General features: G+C 42.5%; 1 protein-coding gene across 2 annotated transcripts in view; it reads right to left on the bottom strand.

Annotated features, from left to right (window-relative positions):
• Ston1 (stonin 1) overlaps positions 1–17,004 on the bottom strand; it is a 49,374-nt gene extending 32,370 nt beyond the window's left edge. The window contains exon 1 of one of the 2 annotated variants that reach the window (XM_020176928.2): positions 16,863–17,004. The gene's annotated coding sequence lies outside the window, so the exon portion shown is untranslated. Of the gene's footprint in view, positions 1–4,762; positions 4,872–16,862 lie in introns of those variants that run through there. The other variant, XM_074049647.1, reaches the window with a different exon arrangement.
• Positions 17,005–17,328: the final 324 nt, after the last annotated feature.

Below are 17,328 nucleotides of genomic sequence, written 5' to 3'. Positions count from 1 at the left end.
CACAGATGTGTCCCTTCTCTGCTACCCAAGCCCTGTGACACCATGAGAAAGCCCAGACTATTCTTCCAGACAAAGAAGTCACGTTCAGCGGTGTCATCAGGGCAGCATCTCAGACGTGCAGCCACGTGAGCCTGCAGTGATTCTGGTCCCCATCTCCATCCACCTGCAACTGCAGGAAAAGTCACAACAGGAACCACCCAGCTGGGCATCCACAGACAAGAAACAGAACAGTAAGTGTGGTTTTAAGCCTCTACATGTTTTGTGATGGTAAAATACACAAAAAATTTGTCCTTTTAGCCATTTTTAAATGTGTATCTTCAGTGATTTTAAGAACATTCATAGCCGGGTATGGTGGTGCACACCTATAACCAAAACACTCAGGAGACAGAGGCAGGAAGATTGCAAGTTTCAGGCCAGCCTGAGCTACATAGCCAGGCTCTGTACACGTTGTTGTACCACCATCACCACCACCTTCCAAAATATTATCTTCCTAAACTGCAATTCTGTACCCATGAAACAATAACGTCCCATCCCCTACAATCGCCACTCCACTTTCTGTCTCTTGAATTTGATCTCATCTAAGGGGAGTCCTACAGCATTTGCCCTTTTGTGTCTGGATTATTGTACTTAGCATGTCTTCAAGGTTCATCCATGTCAACACATGCCAAAATTTCATCTCTTTTTAAGGCTGAATAATACTCCATTGTATGAATATACCACATCTTGTTAATCCATCCACTGATGAAAACCTCTATGCTTTTTAACTGTTGCTCTGTAGCTATAGATAATTGCAGCAGTGGGCAGTGCATCCATGGGACAGCAAAGCACGGTCCCAAGGCAGATGTCAGGGCCTGGTAAGCCTGGCAAAAACAGAGCAACAGGCAATAAACCTCAGAGTAGGTACAGTTGGGGACTGGCCAGGAATTCCTTATTCATTGAATCCACAGATGCAGAACCCAAAGGGTTCTACTGTGCATGTATTTTTTTACTCCTAAGAAAACACTATAAATACATTAGAGACTTATTTATGTTCAGTGGGTGCTTGCTGATACCTGCTAAATAATTAGCCTAACCTAAAATGATAATGAGACTCCCATTAGGTGAGAGCAGGTCTCTCTTCTCACTTCAGAATTCCCAGTTAAGAGCCTCTACCAGATCACAACCACCTCACTACAGGGGGCCACTGCCCAGCTCACCCACATCCTAACAACTGACATCCAGGCCTGCACTCTTCCCTCCAGTCTGGGCTTTTGTCTTCTCAACCCATTCAGCCAGAGCTGGCTTGGCCTCAAGGACCGGACCCTGCCTCACCACCCCTCCTCACCCCCTGACCTAGATCCCACCTCTAAACCCCCTACACACACTCAGCTGCCAACTGTGAAACCCAGACCTGAGGTCTGCCCCCGGGGTCCACACTGCCTTTGACACAAGAGGGAAACAACTCATTCTCTTTTCTAGTTTTCCAGAAGCATGGCCACAGGGAAGGTTTGTGGATCAGGAGCGAGCATCTCTGCTCGGGGCTTCCTCCACCCAGCTTGGGTCTAGATTGCAAAATGAGGCTCAAGCATGCTCTTCCACCTCGCGGGACTTTGGAAGAGCATCATATAAGGTGAAGGGCTTGAAAGTTTCTTTGGAAACTATGAAGCACTTGGTTCATGTTATTGCTCCTGCTATTCTGGTTAGTGGACTTCAGTGTGGTCTCAGACTGTGCTCTCTCGAGGCCTGGGATTGTTTCCTGGGCAAATTCTTTCGGTACAATGAACACACACAGAGAAAAGCTTGATGCTCTGTGTGACTCCAGTGCTGTTAGCAAATGCAGTGTGATCTCCAGGACACAGGCTGAGAGGGAAGTCAGGAAACGGGGTCTGCCAGTAACTGAAGAGCAGAGCTTAGCCGCTCTGGACATTTTTCTTCATGTGCACAATGGAGCTCACAAGCCACTCACATTCCTATTCAACAGGACACCAGGAGGGCAAAGAATGTGAAAAGAAAACATTGCACAAGGAGAAATGTTGGAGTACATAGTGGGCATGGAGAGCTGAGAAAGAGGAGATGACAAGAAAAATGAAAGGGAAAAGAAATAAATAAAAAGGGAAAGCAGGCAGAGATGCTGGAGAAGTTTCCAGTACAGAAAGAGTCTCACAAGCCTGAGAGTCAGTGTCTAGGTTAGATTTAACTCAGCCAAGATTTGCTTCAGCAGAGCAAAGTGGGATGGAAGGAAATGAAGTCTTCCATCACTGGAGGTGCCATGAGCCTGGAACAGGAGAAGCCTGGCTCACTGCTATTTGCTTTTATACTCAGTCCAGAGTAGCCAGACAGATGAAGTAATACATCCCCTGCCTGTACAAATTGTGTAAAGTCCCTACAGAGGCTCTGGCCAGGTCACATCTTGGCATACAAGGTCCAATCCAGAGAGCTCCACTTTCAGGACAACTTTCAAAGAGGTCCCAAAGGCTGGTCACCAGGATGGCAAGTGCACTGAAATCACATCACAAAAGGAAGGGCCATAGATCCAAAAGTGTTTACCTAGACAAGATCTGCTGAGGACCTGAGAAGCAAAGGCTGTCCTAGAGCCCAGGGTAAAAAATAAAAAAATAAATAAGAAAACCCTTAAACATCATTTAATCCAACTTTAGTAATTCAGGAATTTTAATGCAGCATCCTTGCTGAAGAATTATCCAGTGGCTGCATAAACTTCCAGTGATGGAGACCTCATTAGTTTGTAAGTGAGTTCATCTCATTCTCATTTAGACAGGATTAAACTCTTTTCACCCCCATTAGCCCCAAATTAACCTCCTCGAGTCTGTGTCTATGCTCTGGGGGACTAAGTCTAAACACTTATTCCTCCCCATCCTTCAGCAAGCTTGAGGCAGCTGCTGCTGGTGACTTGCACTGGGTCTGCCCACACTTTGCTGAGAGCAGGACACATTTTCAGCCAGTCCTTGAAAGCACTCTGCACAGCCCCCTTCCATGCTGTTTCCAGATGATCTCAGTCAGCTTTCACCCCAGATTGCCACCAGACATTGACTGCTGCCTCTGCTTTGCCCAGGGCATCTCATCAAGAGCCTGCCTGCTAGCTCTGTGTTTGCTTTACAGCTAGGTCTTGGCCTCCTGCCTCAATTTAGGCAAACGCTGGTCCATGTTGGTCTCAGTTTTGCTACTCTGCCTAGTGTTGAGGGCTTGTCATGACATGCACCATGATGAAGTCAAAAGTGACAGTCCCAAATTCATTCCACCTAACAAAAAGCAGCTGGTTGCTTATCTTTAGGTCTAATAATGATTAACACTAGGATATTTGACAGGCATTAAAGATTATCATTTCTAGCATTTCATTTGAAAGATGGGGAAAAGGAAATCCAGAGAGGTAAAATGACTTACTCAGCGTAACCCAACTGAAAAGATAAATATGAACTCTAATCTTATTTTCCAGCCCCATTCTTTTGGTTCAGTTAAGGCTACCTCTCTTTTGGGCATATTTTGAGCAAATTTTCTCTAGTCTGTGTGCATGTGCATTCGTTCTTTCTTTGACTCTATAGAAATCCAATCAGCACCAACTTTGTGCTTTGCAAATATTCTTGATAAGATTTAAAGTAAGTTTTCATTAGGGATTTGTGTCGTTTGTGTGTGTGTGTGTGTGTGTGTGTGTGTGTGTGTGTGTATGCATTAACTCTCCCATGCATGCATGCATTCACTCAACGATGATAACTAAGTACTTTTAAAACTATGCTGCACACTGCTGCAAGTAAAAAGTCACATTGCACACTTCAGGGCATTCTCTCTCAGTAAAGGGAATTCTTAAATGCTCTGTTAATGCAATAAAGCCAATTGCAGGGTTCTGTGGGAACCCAAACCCAGATGCCCACTCAAGATTGGCAGGAGTGCTGGTGGTAAATGCCCATAATTGGAGTGGGGGGATTGAAGATGCTGGTCCTAGGAGGTTATAAGGCCTATTCTTGCAGGAAGAGCAGGTCTCCGAGCTGAATAGTGAAAGTTGGTCTCAACTGATCAGACAGAGCAGAATGAGAGAGCCTTTCCCGCAGGGAGACAGGTACAGCTGGAGCAGGAGGTAATGGAGGTGTGGCAGAGAGAAGCAGACATGTAAGGAAGGTCATGGAAGCCATTCTGTATCATACTAACCAGTTTGATTTTTCCCAAATGCAGTGAGGATTAAGGGAAAATTTAAAGAATGAATAAACATGATTCAATTAGAATTTTGGAAATTGAGCTCTGACAGAGAGGAGGACAGAGTAGAGGGTGGCCAGGCCAAAGGCAGGAAGAGTGGGCAGGAGGCCACGGCAGAATCAGGTGAGAGGCCAGGGTTGTGCCCGATGGTTCCTGCCCCCACACACTGATCTTTAAAGCCTGAACTGTAAGAGGGGAGAAGAAACTGTTTTTCATGTGCATCAATCAGGGCATGGAGCAATTTCTCCAAAGGGTTACAGAACCACATTACCCTCACTGTTCTCCACAGTGACTTACCTGGGTTGGCCCCAGACAGCGCCATCAATTGTAAGACGCAGGACCCTGAAACAGGGCAGCTGTTCAGTGGTGAACACATGGAATGATTGAACACATAACTACAGATACCAAAAGGTGTGGAGGTGGAGACATGCTAAATAAAATAACGGCAGGGTCCAGGACACACAGAGAAGTCAAGTCCCAGCGAGGCAACATCAGAAACAAGACAAACAGAAATGTTCCAGGAGGGAACGTGAGCCACTGGGAGGGAGATTGAAGCACACAAGCAAGTCAGGACACCAACCATGGAATCCAGTCCCTGTCTCAGATGGGGAGATGCTGTCTGTCTCTTTGGAGAGTGCATTGCACACAGCCCAAAGCGCCACTGTGAGAATCAGGGAACTTCACCCCGCCTGGACAAAGAGACAACAAGCAAGCCATGAGTGATAACAGTGAAGCAGGGTTGGCACACGTGGATGGGCATGTGTGAGCAGTTAAGTACGAACATCTGGCAGGAGAGAGGGCTATTTGGGTGAGGAGGCAGATCCTGACAAGCAGAGGGTGGTTTAAAGCTGGCTGAACCCCATCAAGCATGTACAGAGACAATCTCTCTTGGAGTTTATAGCCAAAAAATGAGTGATAAAGAGGATGATGTCAGAAGCTGAAAATATTTTTTTTTCTTTTGTCTTCTTGAGGGGCTGGAGACCAAACCAGGGCCTTGCACATGCTAAGGGCTCTACCATGGAACTACATTCCCACCCAGACCAATTTCTTTTCTGGCTGAAGGAAAACACTGATCCAGATGCTTCTTAGGCTTCTTGGAACTGCAGGATCCTCGCATCATCAATGAATTCCCAGGAAAGCCCAATCATTTTTTTTTTTTTTTGCAAGATGATTTTTCTGATAATCAGAAGCACCCGACCACCAGTGTGCTACTTTTAGGATGACCCTGACGGGGTGCCTTCCACTGAAGCCATGACTAACAGAGGCACTGGGATTTTCATAAAATTTACAAGGTCTGTGTCAAGCCACAAACGAGCAACAGGTCTGGAGCTGCACTAAGGGAGGGTTTCGGGTGTAAAGATTTGAGATTAAAACATTTCTCTCTGTTTATATTAATGCTAAACTGAGGCCAATGAAAATAAGGTTTGGAAGATGAATTACCATCTTCCAAACCCTTCAAATTGGCCCAGAATTTGAGTTACCAGGAGCTAGGAAAAAATGTTCAAAGGGATGAACAGAGGCCAATGTGTCAGGCCTGTCTCTGAATTTCTGGGTCATGGCTGTTTTAAATTAGATTCTTATGCTGTTTCCATGGCTTAGCTCTGCAATGAAAAAGCTATTTTTGTGCTCTGAACACAGATATTTATATAGAGGAATATCCGTAATTCTAATTATGCTTTGTTTTCATGATACTCTTTTTTTTCTCTGCTAGAGAATAGTCATAGCTATCATCACTCATAATTTCTGATAACAGTCTTAGAAAAATCACCAGTCTCTGAGCCTAAGACAGATGCCACAAGACTCAGATAAATGATTGTAACATAGCACATTTTAGGTCTTGTGAAATTCTCAAGGATCACCTTCAATTCTTTTTCCTCCTATGGTTATGTCATCTTTGTTGACCCTGTGCCCCACCTACTCTTCAAAGGCTCAGGCCCTTCATGATTCCTCCTGGGAAAACCAAGGCTCAAAAGTGACATCTTATATTAGTACTTAACATACTCTCTCTGAGGGTTGTACATTTACAATGTTAACTTCAATAGCGAAATTAATGGGGTTTTTCCTTGTAAGACAAACATACCAACAAATAAAGTGAAGAGATGTTTCTGGTCAAGGGAGGTGTTAATAACAACACCATTATTCCATAGAAAGCTCCCGAAATAATCTGTAAGGGTCTCTACATGGCAAAACAAAAGAAACTCATCCAAGTGAAATCTAAACTGAGTGTCAAGAAAACAGGAGACATTCGGAGGTGTAACCATGGCCTCTCCCCTGAAGTCTCTCTGATGAGACCTCCTAAGGCACAATCCTGGTTTGGAAGAACATTTGTGAACATTAACACACGCCCAGCACCTGGCCCGTGTTACCTCCTATCACCTCACTTAGTTTCAGATCAACCTATTGAAGTAGATTACTGTTTTATAGAGAAGTAAACTTAGCATTGGAAATGTTAAGTAACTTGCCCAAGACCACGCATCTAGTTTGTGGCAAATCTTGCACTAAAACCCTGGTCCGCTTGGGTCCAAAGTCCATTTCATTTCCATTATTTAGAGTTGATGTGCAGGTCAGAGAAGAAGCAGAGGACTGTAGCTCGATTGGTTTCCTTAAGATTAAGAACAGATATTTGGGAGAGTATGGGCAAGGTATTTTTGTATGGATTGCTTCAAATACTACAAACAGATTCTGCTGATAGTGATCAACATTCCCAGAAATGGTGCCAGCCACTCAATCAATGACTCAGAGTAAACCTCTCTGCACTGTGATAGACTCAGAAAGCATGCATGCCCAGCAGACAGAGCATCATTTTAGCATGCTAATATACTTTATGTATTTACCCTACATACAACAAAGTAAAATAACCTTTAAGTTTAGTACTTAAAAATCTCACTCAATGTGATGGATTGAGTTGGCACAAGAACTACCCTGCCTAGCTGGGCATGATGGTATATGCCTGTAACCACAACTCTGGGGAGGCTGAGGCAGAAAGATTGGGAGTTCAAGGTCAGTCTAACCTACATAGAAATACCCTGTCTCAAAAAAAAACACTAATTAATCCGACACTTCAAAACACTGAACAAAAATATAACAAAATTATATCTAAAATGTAGACATAATAGAAGCCTCCAGGTGCCAGCCATTAAGAGGAAAGTCAAAATTAGATCAATGAGTGGCAGCTGAAGCCCTGGGGCTCCTGAAGAAACCCAGAGCAATTAGAGGCTTGAATGGCTAGGGAGGGACTTTGATGGCAATGCATGTAATAAGGGAAAAAAAAATACCCAGTAAGGATGTGTTAACAATCTGAGGTATATGAATCTACACAACTATGCCCACCTTATTTTTGACAAAGGTGCTAAAAATATACGATGGAGAAAAGACAGCCTCTTCAACAAATGTTGTTGGGAAAAGTGGTTATCCATCTGCAAGAAACTGAAACTAGATCCATGTCTATCACCCTGTACTAGTATCAACTCAAAATGAATCAAGGACCTCAATATCAGACCCAAAACTCTAAAGCTGGTACAGGAAGGAGCAAGAAACACTCTGAAACTAATAGGTATAGGCAAGGACTTCCTCAATAGAACCCCAGCAGCTCAGCAACTAAGAGAAAGTACAGACAAGTGGGACTTCATAAAACTAAAAAGCTTCTGCACAACAAAAGAAATGGTCTCTAAATTGAAGAGACCACCCACAGAGTGGGGGAAAATATCTGCCAGCTACACATCAGACAAAGGACTGATGTATAGTCAGTCCCAGAATATACAGGGAACTCAAAAAACTAAACTCTCCCAAAATCAATGAACCAATAAAGAAATGGGAAACTGAACAAAACAACTTTCTCAAAAGAAGAAATTCAAATGGCCAAAAAAAACCCAAAAAACAAAAAAACCACACATGAAAAAATGCTCACCATCTCTGGTCATAAAGGAAATGCAAATCAAAACCACACTAAGATTCCACCTCACCCCTGTTAGAATAGCCATTATTAAAAACACCAACAACAACAGGTGTTGGTGAGGATGTGGGGAAAAAGGAACCCTCATACACTGCTGGTGGGAATGCAAGCTAGTGCAACCATTCCGGAAAAAAATTTGGAGGCTTCTTAAAAATCTAAATATAGATCTGCCTTTATAAACCAGCAATCCCACTCCTGGGGATATACCCAAAAGAATGTGACTCAGATTACTCCAGAGGCACCTGCACACCCATGTTTATTGCAGCACTATTCAAAATAGCCAAGTTATGGAAACAGCCAAGATGCCCCACTACTGATGAATGAATTAAGGAAATGTGGTATTTATACACAATGGAATTTTACTCAGTCATGAAGAAGAATGAAATCTTATCATTTACAAATAAATGGATGGACTGGAGAACATCATCATCCTGAGTGAGTTTAGCCAGGCTTGGAAGACCAAAAATTGTATTTCTCCCTCATATGCGGACTTTAGATCTAGGCAAATGCAGCAATGTGGTTGGACTTGGGTCACACACTAAGGGGAGAGCACATACGGGAGGAATGGGAATATGTAGGAAACCCAAAACTTTAAAGTGTTTGATGTCCCCACTGCAGAGGAGCTAATACAGTAACCTTAAAACAACAGAGGTCAATATGGGAAGTAGTGAAGAGGTCAGGTAGAGATGGATCAGGGAGAGGAAGGGGGTGGGGGGTAGGTGGGAGAAATGGCCCAAACAATGTATGCACATATGAATAAACGAATAAAAAAAAAAAATCTGAGGTATACAGGATTTCTATAGAACACAAAGCCTGATGAACATGTAAAACACGGACAAAAATAAATCATTTTAAAAAGTCAACACAGGAGACAATAAATAATTTTAAAGTATATTTAAAATGAAAGAAATACAGAGTTATAAAACAAAAAAATCATATTGAAAAATGGGCAGAGGGCTGGAGGCATGGCTCAGTGGTAGACTGCTTGCCTGGCAAGCACAAGGCCCAGAGTTCAGACCCCAGAACCACAAAAATGGCAGATATGAAGTAACAGAAACCCTAGAAATAAAAAAGACATTACATTTTAAAATGGATGAGATGAACATTAAACTAAATACAAACTAATGTTAATAAATTGGAGATAAAACTGAAAGAAAATATCACCTAGAATACTTGAGAGATAAAGAAGTACACAATACGAAAGAGATTCTCCTTAGAAGATAAAAGGAGGTTTGTGGGTTCCCTAACGGATGTTGTAAATGGAGGGAGAGAGGGTGTGAGGGACAGTATGAGTTTTGTTTCTGATGGTCATTCTTATTTCTCTAGCACCTAGAACCATTCCTGACACATACTGAGTGCTCAACAATTATTTCAAAAATAATTATTCTAAAATAAATTTGTATAGAAAATAACTGAGAAACCTTTACACATTAGAGGGATGAGTCTTCAGACAGCACCAAGTTCCAAGAGGATGTATAAAAGCAGACTATCCCTGGACACGTCACAGAGAAAGGCAACATGAGAAAGACAAGAAAAGTCTTGAAAGGATCCAAGAGAGAAAACAGACTCTCTAAGAAAAGAGTGTCGGACATGCTGCAAACTTCTCCTGACTTTCTTGCTTTCTGCCTAGTCTTCGTTCTCCTCACTTTCCAAGAAAGGAATAGAAAAATCCCCCTCTGTGGTTTTGGATTTGTCAGTTTCTCCTCATGATTCCATCAGTGCTTATGCAAGTCCACGATCATTTCTTCTTGGTGAACTGTTCTCTCGTCATGTTATGTACTGTCCTCCTTTGTTTCTATCAATAGTTTTGGTCTAAATTCTGTTTTGCCTGAGAATTAATATTTCTCTGTATGTCTTCTCTTGGTTAGTGTTTTCCTTGCATATGTTTGTATGTCCTTTTATATTAACTTCTCTGAATGATAATGCTTTAAATAAGTATTTTAGAAACAGCATTTACATATAGCTTGATTTTTAAACTTTCCACCTGAAAATCTTTTTGAAGGATTTGAATAGAAAATTTGACCTATTAGAATTATATAGAATCTTGCATCTATCAAGTAGAGAATATATATATTTTTTTGCTTTTTCTTTTTTCTCTTTCTTTCTTCCTGTTTAAGACAGGATCTCACTATGTGGGCTAGGCTGCCCTTGAACTCATGATCTCATGATCCTCCTGCCTTGGCCTCCTGAGTGCTAGGATTACAGGCATGCCACCACCACCGTGCCTAGCACTATAGGTTCCTGTTTATGTGCACAAACTGTCTGGCAAATTTGTTTATGTAATCAGACACAAAGGAAAACATAACAAAAACTGCTATTGTACAAGTCATGCTGTATTTTCATAATGTAACTAAGTTAGAAACCAATAGTTTAAGCAAAGAAAAAAAAGGTTTTTTAAGTTGGAAATGGAAAATTAAATAAATCCATGGTCTTAAAAGAAAAAAAACTGAAGCAAAAATATTTAGAGTTAAATGATAATAAAAGCATCACACACTAAAAACTCGTATGATCTGGCTAACATAGCACTTTCAGGTGAATTTATAGCTTTCATGAAATTACTGAAGACAAAAAATAGGCAAGGAATCAAAACGAACAGCTATGAATGGAAATGAGAAATACAGATGAGAGGAAAAAGTGAAAGAAAAAATATATGGATAAAAAAAGTTGTTACTTGAAAAGACTAATCTCTGTTAATTAAGAAAAAGAGAGCTGGCACAAATAAGCATTAAGAATGTAAAGTTATAAAACCATGAAAGACAACTGAAAATAACTTCCTGTTAATAAATCTTGAAAGCATACAATGCAAGCAAATGATATCCTACAGAATAAAAGATTTCTATCTGTATATGTATATATGCTAATGTTTTAATATATTTAAATGTACTCATATTTGTCATATTATATCAAGAAATAAAAATATATGATCATTTCATATAACATACAAAAAGGCATTAAAACATTACTAATAAGTCATTAATTTTTAAGTTGTTTAAAAATATCAAGAATAGAAGAAACATCTTTAATTTAACAAAGAATATCTACAGAAACCTTAAGCAAAAGTCATGCTTAATGGAGAAACTTTAGCCATACATTAAAGACAGTAAGACTATAAAGGTGCCCTCCCCATCACTGTTACTATTAAACATTGTAACAGAGGTCGTACCCAATGCAATAAGACAAGAAAAAATAAATAGGAGTCATAAGGAATGGAAAAGACAATTTTATTTAAAATATCAACAAAATCTATAGGAAATAACTACAGCAAAAATTGTATTAAACACTTAGAGGAGAAATCACCAGTCATCATTTACCTGAATAAAGGGAGATAGGAAGACTGTAGAGATGGCAGTATAAATTGAATATATTTTCAGTAAAATTATCAACAGGATTTTGTATGTGTATGTGAGACTATACAAACTAGTATTTACATAAACTAATAAGAAGCAAAAAGGCCAAGAAATCCTTTAAAAATAAAATAGTAATAACAATACCTAGCAATTATTTGTGCTTCCTTATATAGCAGGGATTATTCTGCCATTTTCATGCATTATCTCCCACAACTATCCTTGAAGTAGATGTCATTATTATTTCTATTTTAGATATGGGGAAACTGAGAGAAGTGCCCAAGGTCACTCAGCCAGGAAATATCAAATGCTCACTGACTGCTGGGTAAGGTAAAATTTTCTAAGTCCACACCTAGATGTACTGGTAGAATACTTTAGACAAACCCTGAAAGCTACCAGGGAGAAGACAAATTATTTTATAATGAAATGAGAATCATTTGTCATCAGACTTCTCAGTAGTAGCAATAAACATGGGAAGACAACAGCACAAGTTGTCTTCCAAGTACTAAGGGGAAATAATTTTGTTTAAAATTCTACACAAAGCCAAACTGTCATTTCTGAGTACGAGCAAAGTAAAGACATCTTCAGGAACAAATATACTTATTTACCAAAGACCCTGCATAAAAGAACTTCTATATTTACACTGACATTAAGAAAAACAGAAGAAAGGAGTAGGGTGTCAGAAGTGACAACCCCCAAAATGCACTGAATAAATAGTGCAATATAAGACAGATGAGGCAAATGGGACCACAAGCAAGAATACATAAGAAATACAAGGTGTATGTCATTCATTGTCAAAAATAAAAGGCCATAGCTAGGCATGGTGGTGTACAACCTTTAATCGGAGCTACTCAGGAGGCAGAGGCAGGCGACTGCAAGTATGAGCCCCCCAGGCAAAATTAACAAGACTTTGTCTCAAAAATGAGGGCTTGTAGAGTGACTTAAGTAGTACAGTGCCTGCTTAGCAAGCCTGAAGCCCCAAGACTTTTCCTCAAAAATGAAAAATACAACTGGGTGCCAGTGGCTCACGCCTGTAATCCTAGCTACTCAGGAGGCAGAGATCTGGAGGATCGTGGTTCGATGCCAGCCCCAGGGAAATAGATTAAAGACCCTAACTCAAAAAAATCCTAAAACAAAAAAAAAGGGCTGGTGGAGTGACTCAAGTAGTAACAGCACCTGCCTAGCAAGCATGAAGCCCTGAGTTCAAACCCTAGTGGCCGCCAAAAAGAAGAAAAGAAAAATACAAACAAAAGGACTGGAGGTGTGGCTCAAGTGGTAGAGCTCTTGCCTAGAATATGCAGGGCTCTGGGTTTAATCCCCAGTACTGAAAATAAATAATTAAATAAATAAAATTAAACAAAGGCCATAAAATATACATATAACACACACAAATACACGTACACCCAAAGTGGGCTGCTAAATTGGCTCTGAGCTTGTTTGGCCAAATGAGGGAGGAAAAAAAAAAAAAACACTACCAGTTAATGCAGATTCACAGCATCCATAAAACAGAATAGACAAGTTGCTCACAGGGTTATTCTTACCACTCAGACCAGAAAGAAGTTAGAAGTTTCTCCTATGGTTAAATGAACCAAGATCAGAGACAGTGAGTATAATAATTTGGAAAGAGATCCTTGACCTTTATCTTACAAATTTCCCCCCCTCTGGCAAGCAGGTGAGTATCATTTAGAACCCTCAGCCTTCCAGAAATCCCTTGCTTGAGAAAAGCAGAGACAAAGCTTCCTCTTAAGGAGACTGACCTGGTGTTTTAGGAAAGCTAATCCTTGTGGGGAACTTTAGGTAGATTCCACAAACAGAACAGGTAAGTGATCTCCAGGGCCTGACTGCCCTGGAGGGCGCAGTACTATAGGATTCCGGCATTTCTTCCCAGAACTATCCCCAGAATTACACTGAATAGTTCTATCTCCTCTAAATCAGCCAATCTTGCCAATATACGGGGTCACCCACAGAGCCAGGCTCCCCCCACCAAAAAATTGTACTTTGTTATTGTGTTTTCATAGTAATAAGCATCAGGAAACTTCTTCCCTTTCTTGCTCTGTGGTAAATCCTTGACCTACCCTGACATTCCATGTAGCATGCAGGTAGAAGGGACCCTGGGCGCTTCCTCAGTCTTTCTACCCGTCACACTCACCTGAGTGAGAAAGACAGTAATAGCCTATATTGGCAGAGCTCTGAAGGCATAATTTGCCTGATCTACTTTTAAAATCTTGCCTTGTACTGGGACTGCTCCATAATCCCATGGGGCTCCTGGAAGTCCAGACTGCCTACTGAGCCTCCATGGAATTCTGGACACTTCTCATGGCTAGAGCTGGTTTCCAAAGAAAGGTGAGCTGTCTCTGACTTAGTCTGGAGTAAAGTCACAAAGACTTCCAAAGAGAAGTGACAGTGGCAGAGGAGAGAGATGGGAAGCCAGAGGCATTTTATAGTTAATAAAATATTAGGGTTTTGTTTGTTTTTTTAAGACAAGCTCTCACCATGAAGCCCAGGCTGAGTCAAAATCCTGACTCTCAGTGCTAAGATTAAAGACATGCATGACCATGCCTGGAAAAATACTAGTTCTTCTTAAGGGATGAAATATTTCCCTTCCCTTTTCTATCAACTTTTCCCTTATAACTAAAATAAGGAAAATTAATGAAAATAAAATAATAATGACAATTATGTTGATAATGCATTCGCAGTGATAGTGGGAAGTGCTGACTGAGACACATACACTTTGGCCACTGCCCTGAATTCAAGATTTGATTCCTGCTCTTAGTGATGGTGTGGCCTTGGGCAAGAAATCCCTCTGATCCTGGTTTTGGAATCTCCATAAAGGAAGGTATTTAAATGAAATCCCACAAGCACTCCAAATACTCAAGGTAAACTATTATTATTGTAAAACAATGTTGAGAAATACAGGCAAGCACAGAGAAAATTCAGAGCATCTATAATCCTATCATCTGTTTCAATGCATGTAATTCCAGTACTTTGGATGTATTTTCAAAGAGTAAAATTATATTGCTTTCTAATCTGGAATTTGCTTCCGAAATTCACACCCATACCCTAAGCAAGACCAATGTAATTCAGTATTCTTGTACAACATGGTGTTTAAAGGTCACATGGAATTCCTTTGAGCTATTTACTTCTGCCCTACTCCTTCTCTGTAGGTCCCATACTTCAGGTACTTCCTACTCATCCAACAGCAGACTTTCTACTGGCTATTTGGGGATGTAGCGTCTACTTCACCATCCAGTCTACTTGCTCCTTAGGTCAGAGACCCCTTGGTGACCTTCATGACATCCCCAGCATCCAAAGCAGCCTACTACCTGAGCAAACTGCCCAGTTTAACAAGATTCCTTCCCCAAGGGATGCAAGAGCTGAACAAGACAGAGAAGTTTTTCTCCAATTTAAAGGTGACTTCCAGGCATCTGATGCACAGTTAAAAATTCTCAGGAAGAGGAAGAGACTGAAGATTCTTATCACACTACATTGTTTTCCTAAGCAACTGGGGCCAAACAAGTTCAAAACTTATGGGCTTTCCTTCTGAATGAGGTCATAACATTTTCTTATCAAGGACACTTTGAGACCACAGTAAACACTTACTGATCCATACTAATGCAAAGCTGTCAAACTGAGTAATGGACAGAAGTGAATTAAATCCTTTTTAGAATAAACTCTTATTTCTAGTGAAACTCATTTTTTAAAAAATGTTTTTCCAAATGGCTCACTACCTTGACCTGTTTTAGCCAGTTTAAAATCACATTTATTGTTTGTATAGGAAGGGGGATAAATTCTTGACAAGTGTGTCCTTACAAACAACAGAAGTTCAACCTCCCCACAGCTTTCCAAGTCATGTGGGAAGTGAATGCAGCTCAGGCTGCTTGTTCCCAGTGCTTCTGATTCTGTGTGGGCAGGTTTGCAATATCACCCAAATCGATCCCTAAAAAGAAACCCTCCAGATTCCAGACTCAATCTGTCCAGTCCCATAAGAGAATTAATAGGCTTCCTCTAAGCACCAAGAGAAAGGACTCTGTCATGGAAACACTGATTCAACCATAATAAGAACTGACATAAAACCACACAAATGAACCGAACATTCCATCCACCCAATCAGAGTTCAGTTGAAGCCACAGCCTCAGGCTTAAAATAAGAGAGGCTGTTTTCTCTTTTTGGTCCTGCTCACTTTAGCCTCTTCCACTGCCTTGTTTGCACAACTCACACAATTCCTATTTATGAGAAGGGGGGGATGGAGGGGGAGTAAGGTGGGAGAACAAGATGGAGTGGGGGAGACCTGCAAACAGGCAGGGCAGGGCAGGCCAGGCCAGGCTGGGAATGTGCTGCCCTGCCAGTGAGTGTCTGGCAGATCAAAACTTTTAGCCCGGGAGGCTGAAAAAGCTTGTTTGCAGTAGCCTAAAAACAAGCTACAGCCAACTTCTTTCTCCTAGCAAAACAGTTTCGGATGGGCTCAAGTATACTTTCCCAAGGTCAGGTTCAGTACAGTACTTTTTAGGCAAGCATTCTAGTCCCCCTTCTTTTTATTGTTTCCCATTTGTTTCTCTCAGAATTAGAAATGCCAATTACATGAAATGTCGTTGTTATTGAAAGGAAGCACTGCTTGCAGGTTTAAAAAAAAGGTGGTGGGAGGGGGTCAAACCAACAATAGTAAAGTCCTGAGGAGGAATATATTTTAATATCCCGCTGCATCCTCAAGGTTCAAATGCCAAATCCCAACCCATGTCATTCCTGCAGGAAATATGTGGACAAGTGTGGCGGTGCCTGCGGCTGTGGCCCCTTGGCCTGGTTCCCCGTCTTGGAGGGGAGCCCCTTGGCAGAGGGGACAACAGACTGGAGATGGAACCTGGGGGACACTCGCTTCCCGGTAAGGCGTGGCGGGGGGAAGCGGGGGCGGGAAGAGAAGGGCAGCGCAAAGAACAGGAGCCAGGTCGAAAGCTAGGATCCTGGAGGTGAGGATCAGAGTCCCCCAGGGAGGGCTCCAGACCAGGGCCCGGTGCCAGTCTGGGGGCCCCGGGGTGGGCGCGCGGGTTTCGAGCCCCACCACCACCTCCCCCGCACCCCCCGCGCACGTTACTAAGTCTGGCTTTCTTTCTTTAGAGTTGGTTGCAGCAGCAACCCCGGGACAGAGGTGAGGAGGGAAAGTCTGGTCGCCGCTCACCCCCTCGCGGGTCCTGGGTCGCCTCTGGAGCCGCGAGCGGGGGTGCAGGGGAAACCTCGGCGCAACACAGAGGCGCGCAGAGCGAGCCCCGAAGATGCCCGAGTCCCAGGATCAGCCAGCGTCTCCCGCCCTGCAAACTCTCAGCTAGAGGTGCCCCCACCCTGGAGAAGGGTCCCTAAGCCTCCCTGTCTGTCCCCTGGGGCTGATCACTCACGGGCAACACAGCTAGGGCTCCGACTCTAGGCGCCGCCATCCACACTGGGAGGAGGAGGACGAAGGGGAGGAAGAAGAGGAGGGGGAGGGGAGGGGGCGGCCACGGCGCAGGGCCTCCTCCCGTCCCCGCCCCGTTCCTGCGTCCCCAGCTCCATCCTCCCTTCTCTCCTCGCTCTTCCTTTCCCGCCCTGGGTCCCCCAGTTTTTCTACTGTGCGATGCCCCATTCGCTACCCCCTCCACGCGCGCGCATCTTGCATCCCCTGAGCCCCTGGCACACAAGAGGAGACTATGCCCCCTCCTGCAAAAGTGTGTGAACTAAATGCTTCAGTAGCGTCTCCTCTTTTCCCTCCAGGTGGGACCAGCCCAGTTCGCAGGGTGAGATGAAAGGTAAAGCTAGAACTCCCCCTTCCTGGGCAGGCGGTTGATAACACAGGTAGTCAGACCAGTAAAGGGCCGAGCTGTGAGG

Source organism: Castor canadensis, chromosome 12, assembly GCF_047511655.1.
Source record: "Castor canadensis chromosome 12, mCasCan1.hap1v2, whole genome shotgun sequence".
Lineage (NCBI taxonomy): Eukaryota > Metazoa > Chordata > Mammalia > Rodentia > Castoridae > Castor > Castor canadensis.
This window is presented reverse-complemented; position numbering and strand designations above follow the sequence as displayed.